This window comes from Pipistrellus kuhlii, unplaced genomic scaffold, assembly GCF_014108245.1.
Source record: "Pipistrellus kuhlii isolate mPipKuh1 unplaced genomic scaffold, mPipKuh1.p scaffold_m20_p_3, whole genome shotgun sequence".
Taxonomy (NCBI): domain Eukaryota; kingdom Metazoa; phylum Chordata; class Mammalia; order Chiroptera; family Vespertilionidae; genus Pipistrellus; species Pipistrellus kuhlii.
This window is the reverse complement of record NW_023425529.1, coordinates 32,329,727-32,340,755: the sequence shown is the minus strand read 5'-3', so window position 1 is coordinate 32,340,755 and position 11,029 is coordinate 32,329,727. Positions and strand designations below refer to the sequence as shown.

The 11,029-nt window shown below is 45.8% G+C and overlaps 1 long non-coding RNA gene across 2 annotated transcripts; it reads left to right on the top strand.

Annotated features, from left to right (window-relative positions):
* The first annotated feature begins 695 nt into the window (after positions 1–695).
* LOC123653171 lies at positions 696–9,718 on the top strand. 2 transcript variants are annotated; one of them, XR_006742817.1, is made up of 3 exons: positions 696–1,081; positions 5,421–5,539; positions 9,527–9,718. It is a non-coding gene; the product is annotated as an uncharacterized LOC123653171 (long non-coding RNA). The 2 variants fall into 2 exon arrangements; XR_006742816.1 differs by lacking the exon at positions 696–1,081 and adding an exon at positions 1,998–2,049.
* The last annotated feature ends 1,311 nt before the right edge of the window (positions 9,719–11,029 follow it).

Genomic DNA, 11,029 nt, shown 5'->3' with positions numbered 1-11,029 from the left:
AAGGAGCTCAGAAAAGGAGCTGATGGGTTGTCTTTCATTTCTGGTTGGTCAAATTTCTAAAAAAATATATATTTTTATTCATTTCCGAAAGGAAGGGAGAGGGAAAGAGATACTGAAACATCAATGAGGGGAGAATAATTGATCAGCTGCTTTTTGCACACCCCACCGTGGGGTTTGAGCCTGCAATTCAGACATGAGCCCTGACGGGGAATGGAACCATGACCTCCTGGTTCATAAGTCAACACTCAACCACTGAGCCCGGCCGCTAGGGAAGGATGGCCCAACTTAAAAAACAACAACATTCCAGGCTTTCATTCAAAAGGATTATCACAAGCGGGGAGGGGAACTGTGGCAATAGGAGAAAGCTGTGACCTGAAGGTCTGACAGCACCTCAAGAGTTAGGCGGAAAGAGCCCTAGCCGGTTTGGCTCAGTGGATAGAGCATTGGCCTGTGGACTCAAGGGTCCCAGGTTCTATTCTAGTCCCAGGCATTTGCCTTGGCTGCTGGCGCATACCCAGTGGGGAGTGAGCAGGGGGCAGCTGATCGATGGTTCGCTCTCATTGATGTTTCTAACTCTCTATTCCTCTCCCTTCCTCTCTGTGAGAAATCAGTAAAATACATTTTTTAAAAAGAGTTAGGCAGAAAGAATTTTTCTGTTGTAGACAAGAGTACACCAGGCTTGGGAGAATCCGACCTGGGCAGGTGGGAGGCACAGGGGCACAATCGATCGATCGATAGCGGGTCAGAGAAGGCGTGGCCCTGAGGGCGGCTGTTCTCAGAGGGGCTGTGTGCTGACTCAGGCTGAGGGCAGGGTGGGTCAAGCTCAGGGGCCTGGAGGAAGGACAGAAACCTAACCAAAGTGGGACTGATTGTTGGGACTGATCAGAGGGCGAGCAGTCCAGTTAATCATTGATGAAGCAAAGAAAGGGAGTGGAGGGTCTGTGTCCGGCCTCCTCACAGGTAAACGCAGGTGGGTCTTATCTAAATCCCCGGGAAGGTGCGGCCTTGCCGAAGCCCTTTCCCAGAAGCCAGGGGCTGGGGGATCCAGCCCATTACTGTTTCCCAGGATCCCTGGGCTCAGGTAAGAGTCAACATTGTCCCGTTGCAAAGTACATGTTTCCTGTCTCTCAAATAGTTGTTTTTCAGATAAAGGATGAGAGTTGAGCTTTAACGTGACCCGAGAGGTCCTGGGTTCTTGCATGGAGGGTCAGGTCCCCGGGGAGAGGGGCTGGGGCCTGTTTGTTTGCAGCGCCCGTGGCAAACCGGACTGGAGGGCGCCTACTTGTGTAGCTCTTGCATTTCTTCTGGCTTACAAGCGAACCAAGGAGAAATAGAACTTAAAACGAAGCAACATGCCTGGCTCGTGTGGCTAAGTGGTTGAATATCAACCCATGAACCAAGAGGTCAACAGATCAATTCCCAGTCAGGGCACATGCCCAGGTTGCAGGCTTGATCCCTGTAGGGGGTGTGCAGGAGGCAGCCGATCGATGTTCCTATATCCCTACCTCTCTCCCTTCTTCTCTCTCTCTCCCTAAAATCAATAAAAAACATATTTTAGCCAAAACCAGTTTGGCTCAGTGGATAGAGCATCAGCCTACAGACTGAAATAAAACGAAGCAACATCGGCACAAATGCCGAGACCACACTTTAGTTGAGAACCCCTTTGACAGCCTCACTCTTTCTGGGATGCGAGAGCCCGCCGGTAGCTCAGCCCCAAACGCTGCTCACTGGCCTGCTTCCCCTGCAGAGTTCCTGCTGTCTCCCCCAGGAGGCTGGCCAGTTTCCTGTGCTGCTTACTTTGCTTCCCTTTAAAGAAATCAAATGCTTTGCTGGCATCCCTCAAATGCTTTGCTGGCGTGTCAGAGCCTTCTAAACACGTTTGCTCCTATAATACCTCCCTCTGTCCTTTGTCCTTCTCCTTTTCATAGGCTCCTGCCCTGTGATGCCCACCTGCTCACTGTCCTGGGAAGCCAGCCTGGCCCTGAACTTGACCATGAGCCATAGCCTCGGGTCCTCCAGCCTGCTCCCTCCCCTCGATGGACATCTTCGGTAAATGCTCCTGCCCGATTCCGAGCCACCCATCAAGCTCTGCTTTGCTTTCCTTTTCTAGAGCCGAGGGAATAGGCTGTCAGGCTCAAGCTGGTGATCTGAAGGAATCCGGAGGACGGGTGGGGAGGCTCAGGGTCCTATTGGAAAACCAGGAGCAGCAGCTTGACAACCTCCTGCCCTCCTTGCTCCACGCTCCCCACCCCCCCACCCCCAGCCTCTTTCCTCTTCCTCTCTCCTCAATCCAATGCCCTCTCGCATTCGTACAGATAAAACCAAAGACTGCCTGTTGGGGAAGAAAGGATATGAATCATCAAATCCTCTAAGGTAGGGGTGTCGAACTCAATCAGAGAAGGGGCCAAAATCTAAAATCCAGCCTAAATCGCGGGCCGAATGGTTTTACGAAACAGTCATAACTGTCATTGTGATGGAAACGCAGCGGAGTGCAGTGATGAGAGCGCGGTGCGGGTCACATTGCAAGGCCTGGCGGGACGGATTTGGCCCGCGGGCCTTGTGTTTGACACATGTGCTCTAAGGGAACTTGAATGAGTTTCTACTCCAACTCCTTCATTTTGTACAATACTCTCTCTCTCTCTCTCTCTCTCTCTCTCTCTCTCTCTCTCTCCCCCCCTCTCACACACAACCACACACACACACACACCACACACACACCAAAAGAAGGAAGGAGGAGGAAGGAAGGAAGGAAGGAAGGAAGGAAGGAAGGAAGGAAGGAAGGAAGGAAGGAAGGGAAAGAAAGAGAAGTACTGTCCCTCCACATTTGGAAATCCAGCTCTAGCCCTTTTCCTTTACATCTCGGAAGCTTCTAACTGCATTTCCCCGGGAGTGGAAGGAAAGCAGTCACTTTTCTCCTGTTGGCCTCCTTCCTTCCCCTAAAGGCTCGGCCTCTGGAAGAGAAAAGTATTATGTGGCACCTCCGAGGAGAAATGACAAACACTTAGAAATAGAATATCATTGTAACTCTAACAGGTTTTGCTCAGTGGATAGAGCGTTGGCCTGTGGACTAAAGGGTCCCAGGTTCGATCCTGGTCAAGGGCAAGTACCTTGGTTGTGGGCACATCCCCAGTAGGGGATGTGCAGGAGGCAGCTGATCGATGTTTCTCTCTCATCGGTGTTTTCAACTCTCAATCCCTCTCTCTTCCTCTCTATAAAAATCAATAAAATATATTTTAAAAAGGAAGGAAGGAAGGAAGGAAGGAAGGAAGGAAGGAAGAAAGGAAGAAAGAGTATCTTAGAGGGAGTTATTGATTACTGGGGTGGGGATAAGCAAAAGATTTGGTCAAACAAGGCTGTGCACTGCTACTCTCAGACACTGGCATGTCTGCAGAGGACTCCTGCAAAGGAGCAGAAGACAGGAGGGTGTGATGTTTGCAGCTCCATGTTGGACAGAGTATTCATCCTTCCCTTGTCGCCTCTCAGTCACTGTGCTCTCAGTGACACTGAATCAGCACCAGGGATGGAACCAGTGGCCCAGCCTAAGCCAATCAGCACATTCTCCTCCCCCAGGCCACTGTGATTGGTTCAGAAATGAGTGCAAGATCCAAGATGGTCCAATCGTTGGACCCCAGGACTTGTGTGGCAGCTTTCTGGAAGAATGTCTCTCTCACTCTCTTGAACTTGAACCTAACAGTCAGTGAAGCTAGAGCTGCTGCTTCTTCTTCTTCTTCTTCTTCTTCTTCTTCTTCTTCTTCTTCTTCTTCTTCATATGTTTTTATTGGTTTTAGACAGAGTGGGAGAGAAACATTAATGAGAGAGAAACATTCATCTGCTGCCTCTTGCATGTCCTCTACTGGGGATCAAGTCTGCAATCTAGGCATGTGCCCTGACTGGGAACCAGCCATCTTTTGGTGCAACTGAGCCACACTGGCCAGACCTGGAGCTGCTTCTTCAACCACTTGGAGCCAGAGAATAGAACCAACAAGCAGGGGAAGGCAGAGTCAGGCAAGAAACAGAAATCTCTCTCTCTTTCACATTGTTTGAGCCCTGAGTCAGTCCTCTCCTGAAATGAGTCCTCAATTCCATGTGCTGATAAATTTCCGTTCACCTCAAAATCAAATTTGAATTTGTTTCCATCACTGGATACTCAGAGTCCTATCTGAGAGAATAAATATTATTACTATACTGGAGGCCCAGTGCACGAATTTGTGTACCAGTGGGGTCCCTCGGCTTGGCCTACAGTATCAGGCCAAAACTGGATTTCTGACATCCTCTGAAGGGTCCCTGATTGTGAGATAGCGTAAGCCAGGCCAAAGGACTCCACCGGTGCACTATCAGGGCCAGGGAGGGACACTTGACCTGGGTCAGATGGGGAGGGACCACAGGAGGGCTCCAGGGAGTGTCCAGCTCGTCTTGCTCAGTCCCAATCTGCTGGACCCCAGCAGCAAGTAACCTACCAGTTGGAGCATCTGCTCCCTCGTGGTCAATGCACATCATAGCAAACAGTTGAGTTGCCTTAGCATATCATTAGCATATTATGCTATGATTGGTTGAACGGCTAACCAGGCAACTGGACACTTAGCATATTAGGCTTTTATTATCCTATATAATAAAAGGCTAATATGCAAATCAACCTAATGATGGAATGACCGGTCACTATGATGCACACTGACCACCAGGGGGCGGTCGCTCAATGCAGGAGCTTCCCCCTGGTGGTCATTGTGCTTCCACGGGGAGCACTGCTCAGGCAGAAGCTCTGAGCTGGGCTCATGGCTGGCTAGCACAGTGGCAGTGGCAGGAGCCTCTTCTGCCTCCACAGCAGCACTAAGGATGTCCAGCTGATGGCTTAGGGGGAGTGGGCCTAAGCCATCAGTTGGACATCCTCCAAGGGCTCCTGGACTGTGAGAGGGCACAGGCTGGGCTGAGGGAACCCCCTCCAAATGCATGAATTTCATGCACTGGGCCTCTAGTGTAGGATAATAGGAGCACACATAGGTTTTGGAATCAATTTATGAATAAAGTGAAGGGGTTCAAAACAGGCCGCCCAAGATGAGCCACTTAAGTGTGTGGATTATTTTGAGCTGAAGGAGACTAAGACCCTGTAGGTTCAAGAGAAACTTTTACCCCTCCATTAAAGAATTTATATTTGGAATCTTGCCCATAAGAAGAGTTATATAGAAATACCTTTTATGACCTATCTATGGGGCAGGGCACACTTCTAATTACACCAACCTGTCAACGACCCTCCTCTCTGCAACCTCAAGGTGACTCACCTCACCCTTAGCTCAGACGGTCATATACACCTCATGTTACCTTTGTGTCTCCGACCCGCTCATGTATATGGGGTCCCAGTACATGCGCATGAGTTAAATTTGATTCTTTTCTCCGGTTAATCTGCCACCTGTCAATTTGATTATGAGACCAGCTGGAAGAACCTAGAAGGGGAGAGGAAAATGTCTTCCTCCTCACGAGCATCGGTTTTTAATGTGCCATGCCGGTATCCACACCCGTGTCAGTCCTTTGTGGCTCCTTTCTTCACGTGAGTTCAAAGAGCTTCATGTGTTTCAATTCAAAGTAGGTGAGTAGTATATTTCTGTTTGAAGATGAGCAGAGCTTCAAGTTTGGCAGGAGCAAGAAAGGAAAAGGAAGCAAACTAGAGATAATGAGGATAAAAAATGTTGGTGGAGGACTTCCAAAATGAGTCCTTACTTCTCAGAAGAGAGGCAAAATAAACATCCCTCCAAGGAGTTGGATGCTATTGATCTCTCTTACGTGAAGAAACTTAGAAACAGTGCAGAAAGCAAGATCCTTATAAGGCTTGCATCTCGAAAAGCCTAGACTTTTTAAAAAATATATAGTTTATTGATTTTTTTACAGAGAGGAAGGGAGAGGGATAGAGAGCCAGAAACATCGACCAGCCGCCTCCTGCACACTTCCCACTGGGGATGTGCCCACAATCAAGGCACATGCCCTTGACTGGAATCGAACTTGGGACCCTTCAGTCTGCATGCTGACGCTCTATCCACTGAGCCAAACTGGTTTTGGTGAGCAATGCTTTTTTGAAGCAAGAAATAGATGCTATCAGGCCAATTAAAGGCTCCACCTGGAACAGTGTCTATTGCCATGCCCCCTTGGTCAGATCAGTCACAGAGCACACCCAGGTTCAATGGGGAGTGTAAAGGTCATATTGCAGAAGAGCAATGAGATTGGAAGGGAAGTTGTTATGGTCACCTCTAGAACATCTAATCTGCCACAGCCCATGATCTTTTCCTCAGGAATTTATGGCACGGAAATAATGCCAATGGAGGTACCTGTACAGGGAAGTTTGTTACAGCTTTTGTATAGGTCTAGTAATAATGAATGTCGTTTTCTAATACCTTTTTTAAATCGAATTTATTTAAACAGTACAACAAAATTTAATCAACAATATAGTTGCCGTTGTTTTCTACTACTTGTGCCCAACGCTCAGGAAGCATTTTAATCCCTCTGTTGTAAAATTCTTGTGATTTTGATGCAAAAAATTAGGTCAATGCATTTTTGAGGCATTCTTCATTATTAAATTTTTTTCCAAGAAGAAAGTTTTGCAAAGAACAAAACAAATGGTAATCGGAAGGGGCAATATCAGGAGAATATGCAGGTTGAGGGAGAACTTCCCATTCCAACTGGCGCAGTTTTTCAGCAGTGATTCTTGCAGTATGCGGTCGTGCCTTATCGTGATGAAGAATTACGCCCTTCTGATTAATCAGTGCGGGTTCTTTTTCTCTTAAAGCTTGGGCTAACCTTTCCAATTGGGCACTATACACTGCACTTGTAATGGTTTGGTTAGATGGTAAAAGTTCATAATGAAGAATTCCTTTAAAATTCCACCAAACACACAACATCACTTTTTTCGCATGCAAGTCAGGTTTTGGCGTGGGCTGCGGAGCCTCATTTTTGTCCAACCATTGAGGCCGCCTTTTCAAATTAACATACAGCACCCATTCTTCATCTCCGGTAACAATTTGCTCTAAAAACGGCAAACGGTTTTGACGAGAGAGGAGAAAACTGCAAATTGTGACTCTTTGATCACGGTTGTTGTCGGTCAACTCATGAGGAACCCATTTTCCAAACTTTTGGGCTTTGCCAAGTGCACGCAATTGATTGGAAATTGTTTTTTGTGAACAATTTAAAGTTGTCGCAAGCTCTTGTTGGGTAATTTGAGGATTTTGCACCAAAAGAGCTTGAAGAGCTTCTTGATCAAAATTGGACACACGGCCTCGACCACTCTTGTCATCTAACGAAAAATTTCCCTCGCGAAATTTCTCAAACCAACGCTGGCATTTTCTGGCGCTAACTGCATCTTGACCAAGAGCACTACAGATGTTTTTTGCAGCCTCACTTGCTTTTCTTCCTAATTGGAACTCGTAAAGCATGCAGTGCCGAATATGCTCTTCATCCGCCATCTTCTTAGCCCTAGTTTTGCAACAAAAACCAAACCAAACACAAACTTTTTCAAGCAAAACTTGTTAATTGCACTTCACACGTTCTGTAGATACCACGTGTTTGAAGGTTATGTCAATACAAGTCAACGCCAAGCAAGATTTTAAACGAATGTTTAAAAACGACATTAATTATTACTAGACCCGATATCACCACCGACAAAAAAAGTGGAAGCAACCTACATGTCTGCTAATAAAGGACCAAGTAAATGACCACATAATAACACACATATTCCAACTAGAAATATGAAGCCATGCCGAAACAGTTTGGCTCAGTGGATAAAGCGTCAGTCTGCAGACTGAAAGGTCCCAGGTTCGATTCCGGTCAAAGGGCATGTACCTTCGTTGCGGGCACATCTCCAATAGGGGGTGTGCAAGAGGCAGCTGATTGATGTTTCTCTCTCATCGATGTTTCTGATTATCCCTCTCTCTTCCTCTCTGTAAAAAAATCACTAAAATATATTTTTAAAAATAGAAATATGAAGCCATAATAATTAAAAAGATTATGAAACAACATGAACAAATCTTGTTATAAAAGAAGAAAGGGCAACATTAAAAGCATGTGCATTCTGATGATAATTGCCTGAAAACCTGCCTGCATCTGGGCAAAGTCTGGAAGGAAATATAGAGAAGTGAAAATAATTGCATTAAAGTGGTAAGATTATGAGTGCCTTCCATCTCCCGCCTTATTGTTAGAGTGAAACACACACAAAAAAGTGAAAATTAGATGAAAGTAAGAGAATCGAAGCTTTGTCAATGCTCAGAACCTGGTAAGAACATGTCCTGAAGAAGCTCAGGGAAGAAAAGGGGGCCCATAGTTCTCCCCATAATTCACCCAGATCCGGACAGATTGCCCGGTCAGGGGGTCCACGGATATTCTCATCCATAATTCAGCTTCTGCTCCGACCCCCTCGTCTTTGGAATGTTGATTTTCATGGAAGCAATGATGGTTGTATTAGTCTTTCTCTGTGCCTAAGGCTGTTGTTCATGATATAACACTGAAAAAACTTTGGGAAACATAAGGTGATATTTTAATCTTTTTCAAAATGAGTCCATCTTCTCCATAGTTTCCAAAATCATCTTTGGCCATTGGGCCTGGGAATTTGCCCTAGAACGCTGTAGTGAGAACTAGACGAACACTAGGCCCCCTGTTCACAGCCTCCATTTGCCGGGGAACTCTATTTTGTGGGTAAAGAAGCTGTGGAGTCTGGAATAGTCTATCCTAATTATAAACAGCAAGCAGAATTCCTGAAATAGCCTTGAATTTAACTTGGGCCCCAAGACCAAGGGCCAGCCCTCCTGGAACTATGACGCTCCTCGCTATGGGTGACCTTCGGCCCTTCACCATCAAACCCAACCTTTGAACAGCATTGCTTCTAATAATACTTTAACTTGTTAGTCATTATTGTGTCTTTTTTTTCTCAGTTTTAAAAAGTTATTAAGGAAGGTGAAAGAAAGTTCAGTAAAGCTCAAAGTCTTAAGAAATTCTGATTAAATAATTGCAAAAACAATTTTTTTTTTAAAAGAGCTATTTGATTAGTTGGTATGATCACTGGTTGTGTTTATAGTTAATGATTGGAGAAAACCCGGAGGAGGGAAGGGTTTAGATAATGCCCTGTAAATTATTTTGATTTAGTTCAATTTCCTTTTTGCAAGTTAAAAAAAAAAAAAGTCTATCCACTGGTTTATAAATGCGACCACGGATGTTATTAGAATTACTGTTTCTGCCTAGCCAGAGTGGCTCAGTAGTTGCGCATCAACCCATGAACCAGGAGGTCATGGTTCATTTCCTGCTCAGGGCATGTGCCCAAGTTGCAGGCTTGATCCCCAGTGTGCAGCCTGCAAGAGGCAGCCAATCAATGATTCTCATTCATTATTGATGTTTCTCTCTCTCTTCCTCTCCCTTCCTCTCTGAAATCAATAAAAAATAAAGAATTAATGTTTTCCCCTTGAAATTAGTGTTTTATTTAACAAATGCTTACCTACCAGTCATTATGTGGCCTTTCCCGTACTTTGTAGGTATTAACAAACTTAATTCTCATTCATAGGTACTATTATCACCAGTCTCGTTTTCCAGATGAGGAGATGGGGTGAAGAAATCAAGAAACCTGTGTAATATCACCAACTAGTCAGCAGTCAGGACTTGAACCCAAGCAGTCAGGCCACAGATTCCTGTACTTACCACACTAGCCTGTGCTCCCTGGGTTAGCTTGCCATTAGAATTCCATTAGATATAGCCACAAAGAGTCTTTTCAAATTTACTAGCTCAGTGACATTTATTTCTGCTTTTGATCTGAGTTTGTTTTTCTGCTCTTCCACAAAGAGTCTTTAATAAAATACTGCCATATCTATGCGTATGCTTTTTGATCAAGTGGCAGCAAACAGTCCAATACTCAAAGTAATTCATAAGCTTTCTCTGACCTTGTTCACATCACTCTGCATTAAAAAAGAGTTCCATTATTTGCAACACAGCCAAAGCCTTTAGAGTATGTCCTCCCTCTCCAGCTACAGACAGTAGGTAGGTAAAGTATACTGAGCCTTTGCCCTTTGCATACTGTGCTTATCCATTTCATTGGTTGCCTTCTGGGGACCCATTCCCATGGAACACTCCTGATGGTTTTCATGCCCTTCCCCCTCCCCATCCTTCTACATCCCCCCTCCCCGCCCCCCGCCCCAATAGTCCCTTGAATCTGGGCTGGCCCTGTTGACCAATAGAATATGGTAGAAGTGATGCTGTGCTTATTCCACACTCATGTCTTGAAAGGACAGTAGCTTCTACTTTTTTCTCTTGGAAGCCCGTTGCTGCCATGTAAGAAATCTAGCTGACTTGCTGTGGAGACCATGCAGGGGCCATGTAGAGAGGGAAAGGGACCAGCTCAAATAACCGATTTTTTAAATCACTCTTTTGGGATCGTGTGTAATGCAGCCACAGAACACCGGAGCATCAGGAGACTTTGCCTTTTTTAATGCACTCACTCCAAAATATGTATTGAGTAACTACTGTGCGCCCGTTCTAGGAACTGGCTATGTGCTGAAAGTTAGTGATTAGCCAAACAAGTAGACAATGTTTACTCTGAATAAAATATAGCCAGTTAAAGAGCACTTGATGCCAGCGGCTATTTTAGATCAGGGGGTCAAGAAAGGCCCTTCTAAGGATGTTCCATTCAAGCTGAGATCTGAATGATCTAGAAGGAGCCAGCGACCCACCCCAGGATTAGAAGGCAGCAAATTCCAGACATAGCTGACCAGTTAAAAGGCTCTAAAATGGGAGGGGCTTGGCGTGTCTGAAAAGCAGACGCCAGGGGAGGGCCATGCTGTGTGAGGGGTGGGGTGGAGAGGAAATGCAGTCACAGAGGTTGGCAGACACTCCATCAGGTTTGGGCTGTGGTGGAGTTTAGATTTCATTCTGTGTGTAATGGGAAGCCATCGGGGTGTTTTACACAACGGAGTGATAATGGGAGCTCTTAAAAAGATGGTTCTGGAAGGTGTGGAATAAGAACTCCAGGGGCAGCAGACCACCCTGGTGGGAAGTTCTCACCCATCAGGGACAT